This window comes from Crocodylus porosus, unplaced genomic scaffold (assembly GCF_001723895.1).
Source record: "Crocodylus porosus isolate Cpor-Errol unplaced genomic scaffold, CroPor_comp1, whole genome shotgun sequence".
Classification (NCBI taxonomy): Eukaryota; Metazoa; Chordata; order Crocodylia; family Crocodylidae; genus Crocodylus; species Crocodylus porosus.
This window is the reverse complement of record NW_017728939.1, coordinates 8,507,895-8,513,932: the sequence shown is the minus strand read 5'-3', so window position 1 is coordinate 8,513,932 and position 6,038 is coordinate 8,507,895.

Sequence of the window (6,038 nt, the reverse complement as noted above, 5' to 3'; positions counted from 1 at the left end):
GGAATTGTTGTAGTTTAGTGTTCCTTCATGGATGTTAATTACCAGTATTATTTTATCTCAAGTGCCATTTTACACTTAAATGAACAGGAAAATAGTGAGCCAGCCCCAGTGAGTTTATAAGCTAAAAAGGCCACAATGAAGTAGTGGAGGAAATGAACAGCAACAGGGCAGGAGCTGTTCAATCCCTGACTGTGGATGGATTTGTAAGTGCTTGTGCAGGCTTTTCCAGTAAATGAAATATGACTGAGTGGGAGAGTATCTCGTGTTTCCTTCGGGAAACCTCAGCCAGCAACAATGGGTCAATATCTCCTACATCTTTTTTGCTTTCTACACAATAAATGTAGAATCAGTGAACTACACAGGCATGGTGGAGCCCACAGAACCCTGTCTACTGGCTTTGTGTTCTGTGTGTGTAGCACAATGGGGTGTCGGTTTATAACTGGCACTAGCACAATACAAATAATACATAATATTAACTACACAAAGCACTGAAGGGCCTAGCTATGTCTACACGCTGCATCCCTGGCAGGCTTTGCAACACAGGCCACAGAGAACGCCTCTAGAGGGGTCACAAACTATTTAAGGGGATACTGAGTTCAGAGACCCAACACTCATTAGCCAGTCCCACCACACTCATTAAAAGTAAATCATTGTCTTTGCTATTGTTTTGGTCCTTTTTTGTGAAGTTTTTCAGTTCTTTGCTTTATCCAGTGAAGTTAGCTGGGACTGGGAGTGAAAGACAGATTTGAAACACATCTTGAATTACCCACGTTGTGGGTTTGGTGTCTCCAGTCACAAGCCCCACTCCAGCTTTCAGAGCCTTTGCTTTCTTTGTTGCTCGCTTGATCTTGCTGTTTTGTTTCTTATATCTTAATTGGGCTCATAAATCACCCCATATTACATTTGCTTACAAAGCTGGTGTGAAATACATCCTGAGCTTCCAGACACCCCACACATAAACCAAGATTAATCATTACAAATCAAAATGAAAGGCAAAAATACTTTAGAAAGGGGAGAAATTCAGCTTCTAAATAACCATGAAATTTCCCTTTATATGACTGCTTCGAAGACAGGCAGTAAAATCTTTTGTCAGTACCTGAAAGCTCAAAGATCTTTGATGTCCATTTGTGTAGGTCAGTGAACTTAGGGAAAGAGAAATCCAGAAAATCTGCTGCCAGAATTCCTCCTTACAGACTCTCCAAGAATAAAACTGGATTCTTGGGATCTATTTTATCTTTGATATTACTCCACTTTGGCTATTTGAATTACAGCAGGAATAAACTTGGTCCATTTTATTCTAGGCTTGGGAAGAGTCTAAGGTCAGGGTGTTCAAAGAGACACCAGTAAGTGGCTAATCTTTAATTTATCCATAGTTGTCTGACTTCAGTAATTCTGGCTGAACTGCAGAGAAAGGCTTCATCTACAGCTTGTTTGAAATATGAGAGGTGGACCTGAATGGAGACACATAGGATTAGCAGCTTATACTGGCCTCTCTCCGTGAAAATTTCATGCATGATGATCCCTTAAATCTCTTTGCTTGTGTTCGTTAATGGACACATTTTAGGCTATTTACTTTCTGTGTAAGGTGTATTCTGCCAAAAGATTGTCTATGATCTGTTAAATAACTCCAAAATGGGAAGAATAACAGACTAAATGTGGGAAGTGTAAAACTAGCCCCAATATGCTTGGTGTGCGCTGTTCAGCTTTATATAATGAATCCATTTATGAATGGTCAATAAAAGATAATACATGATAAATAGAAGTTATAAACCTGCTGCAAACATAACTGATAAGTTTTATGGAGGGTTATAAGCATGTCATTAGAGATTGTTTTAAGCCCATAGTTATAAGTGACCAATGAACCTGCTGAACTCTGTGACAATTAAGCCTTTATTAAAACATCTCCTAACCATTTATTAGCTCTTTATATATTAACTGTAAATGGACCCTTATTATAAAATCTAACCCACCTCTGCTTAGTATACTAACAGAGGGTTGCTTGTCTTCAGCACTGCAGATATGACACACTGCTGCTGTCAAACAAGATATTTTCTGATTTGCTTCCTCCAACACTGGCGAAACTGCTAGTTAAATTCTAATCCCAGAATCATCATCATCATCATCATCACTGTCATATCAAGATAATGATATTTGATGACAAAAGGGTCCAGGCTGATTTTTAAAGGCGCCAGTGATTTCTTCAATGACAGCAACTAATAAGATCCAATAAGTACTCCCTCAGGAGGAGTGAAGGCGGAGGACCAAGTTGCTATTGTGTTTTTGCCATGGCTTTAGTGCCTATGACTTCATTTATTTTACTAATTTTGCACCTGAATTCAGTGATTGTAGGAGTTGCCACTTTGAAAGACCCAGAGACCTCTATTAATCCACAGAAAAGTTTTCATTTTGTGCAGACCTCCCCATCCTGCCCTGCCTGTGAGCTTCAGACCAGAAGTTGGAAGGGAGCACTTGGAACTCCATCACCATCAGTTCTTTGAATTGTTTGCTAAGACAAATGGATAGAAAGTGAATTGATGCCAGATGCTGCCACAGTGTTGAAGCAATGTAGTTGTGAAGGTCCAGGATATATGTAAGAGGTAAGGATTTTGGGGGTGATATCTTGTATTAGACTAACTACATAGTTGGGAGAGATTTTAGACAAGCCTTCTGGCACATGGTCCCCTTCCTCAGGATGATAAGGACAGTTTTGTGATACATTTTTTCTCTAAGAACTGACTCAACTGAACTTCATTTCACACAGGTCTCCAATGACTTTCCATTCTCTGCTGTTCACTTAAAGTGGGTGCATCTACACAAGATGCTAAATGCGCAGTAGACTAATTGTGCATCATGGCAGAAGCCATGGTATTGCGTTACTGCGCTTTAGAATTAGTCTACTGTGCATAACACTACTAAAAAGGCATGAACTGATGCCACCATGCAGTAGCACCAGTTACTGCGCATTGATTTAGTACCTATTATTACAGGTACTAAACGTAATGCATAGTAACCACAGCACATTAATTCATGTGTAGATGTGCCCAGGGTGACATTTGTTATCTACAGCAGCAGCAGGCACAAAAATATAAAGTGCTAAATAAGGATGTGGCTTGTATGGCCATTATTTCACATGAGCCACTGGTCTGTATTAAATTGTGTGGTAGGATATAGTGTCATGTCTCACAAAAAGACACATGTATTTTGCCTGTGTGCAATCCAGTACTCTGATGATAGCTTTGTAAACTGCAGCTTTGGAAGAATGTGTGAAATAACAGAGTTTTCAGTCTGTTCTCAAGTGAAAAGTCCCTCCCACGCATATAAAGCATATCAAACTACACATACATACATATCATCCTATCTCTACTCTCAGATATTTGCTCTGTTACCAATATCTCAACCCACTCAGACTGAACAGTTACACTCCCATTCACATAGTTTGCAGAAGTGATAGGAGGCTTAGAATCGGCGAGATGGCAGTAACTCTTGTTTCCATGTCAATGCCTCTTTGAATATTCTGGCAAAATAGCCCCCCACCTCAAGAGACTTCTATTCCCTCTGCATGAGAAAGGGCTAGCCCGGGGGATAGGTCTATTGCTTAATGGAGAGACCAGAACGTGAGGTCTCTTCCTCCTCTTGTGAAATAATTCTCCGTGAGGGCAGAGGTGAATCATCCCAGTGAGGAGATTTCTTTCTGCACTGCTTTGCTTTCATCTATCTTTTCTTTTCCCCCCAGATTCCCCAACAAGGTGTTTCATTTAAATGTGCCTTTGACTATTCCTGAAAGTAAGAATCCCCAAAGCTACAAAGAGCTAAAAAGCCATGCTTCAAAACTCATAGTTTCCTCCTTAGTGAGACTGATGAAGTCCTGCAAAGCTCTGGCTTCATTTTGGGAAGCTTGAACACATCTGTTCTGGAGCTGCAAACTAATTTGCTGCTAGTATAAGTGGCTCCAGCTCCAGTGACTTCCATGACATCTGGTTGGATAAGAAATTTTTCCCTTGTGAAAATGTATGATGACGACAATTTAATTTTTTTTCTTCAATATTTTTCAAGTTTTCCTTAAAAAGTTAAAAGAAACCCCCCTGAATAATTCTGTTTAGGGTTTTGTTTACCCCCTCCCCTTTTTTGTTACAAAAGCAGATCTTTTTGTTATAAATGATCATTTGTAGAACCCCTTTTCATCACAGAAAAAATATCTGAAATATATTTAACCACCTGCAACTTAAATGGAGTTTATTGCAAAGCTTTGCTTTATGGATGTAAAAAATCCAGTTTTCTTTTGTAATTTGTAATTGTTTGTAATTTTTCCTGCCCCCCAAAAAATCAAAATCCTGCTAGTCCTTGCAAACTGCAAGATAAGGCTCCCACCTTGTGACCAGTTTCATGTAGAGAAATTTCACTGTTTGCATCAATCCCCATACACTCTCCATGAAGTCAACAAGAGTCCACATGAAGGCAGAAGTTTGCCTATGTGGACCCAGTTTGAGAACCTGAAATAACAAGAGTGGTGCTACTGGCCATTTCCAACTAGTTTTGAAAATGCCCTGTCCACGATTGCCACAGAATTTAGTCAGAATATGGTTTATGGGCCGGTGGCATAGGACAAATGCAGAAGATCAGTACTAAGTCAGAGTGGCACTTCACTGCGATGACACTTTCAAGTTCCCCGGCTGGGGACAGTTTTTAAAGATATCTTTAGCTGATTGAGGAAGGAGAAAGGAAAAGGGAGGTGAGAAGTAAAGTGGCCTAGTAGAAGAAATGTGCTGGGCACTCAGGAGGCCTGGTGCCAGTCATCTTCTGCTACTGACCTGCTAGATGCATTATCCCCGTGGAGCCCAGGAGCCCCGGTCGTGGACCTGGACCTTATTGTGCCCAAGCTGTACAGACATGACGGGAAGAGAGAAGCTGCCCTGGAGGACAAGAGACAGGGTGGATGTAGACAGCTGACAGAATGACCACACAGTGAGAACGGGGATGGATACGGTGAGCTTTAGCCCACAAAAGCTTCTGCTCTATCTATATAATGTATATCTTTATCTGCATCATCTATATCTATATTAACTATATATATCTGCATCTATATTATATAGATACAGGCAGTCCTTGGACTTATGACACAATCGGTTTCTGAAAACTCCTTGAAACGTTGTAACTTGGAGCCAATTTTCTCATAAGAAACTATGTTATAAATGGGGATTGGTTCCTAAACCATACCCTGTTTTCCCCAAAAATACCCCAGTATTTTGTACTCATTTAATTATAGATGAGTAATATAGCTACATTAATGTATTTATATTGTAAATAGCAATCATATTGATTTGGAATCATATTGGTTCTTGGCTGGAGTCTTCTCAGGAGTCTCGGCTGCAGGTTTTTCTGGAGTCTGGTTGGCTTTCTTAAAGAAGGCGTCCAAGGAAGTTTGGACAGATGTTCTCCAGGGAGACGAGCGACACAATGAACTTGTTCACTAGTGTGGCATCGCATCGGATTGAGCATTGTAAATTCAAAACTGGCTTTGTAAAGTTGAAACAGGGTGTCAATTTATAAACGTTGCAAGTGTGAAACCTTGTAACTTGAAACAAGGGCGTAAGTTGAGGACTGCCTGTATATATATCTATATCGATATAGATAGATATATATCTATATCGATATAGATAGATAGATAGCTAGGTAGAGATAGCTTTAGTTATAGATAGCTATAGATATAAATACCTAAAAATCTAAATATAGATGTATATTTAGATATATAGCTATAGATATACCTATAGATTTAGATATATAGCTATATATAGAGAGAGAGGTAGCTCTATATAGTTATACAGCTATAGCTATATATGTAGATCTAGCCATACATCTGTATAGGTAGAGATACGGGTTGATGGATACCGCAGTCCCTGACGCAGGCCACTAGTGCCCTTCCGCGGCGCTGCTTGCCCGGGCCGGTGCAGGAGGCAGGGGAAGGCCAGGGACAGGCGCAGCGGCGGCCCCGGCGGTGGGCGGTGCCGAGGTAGCGAGGGAGTCGCCGCGGTTCGTCTGCA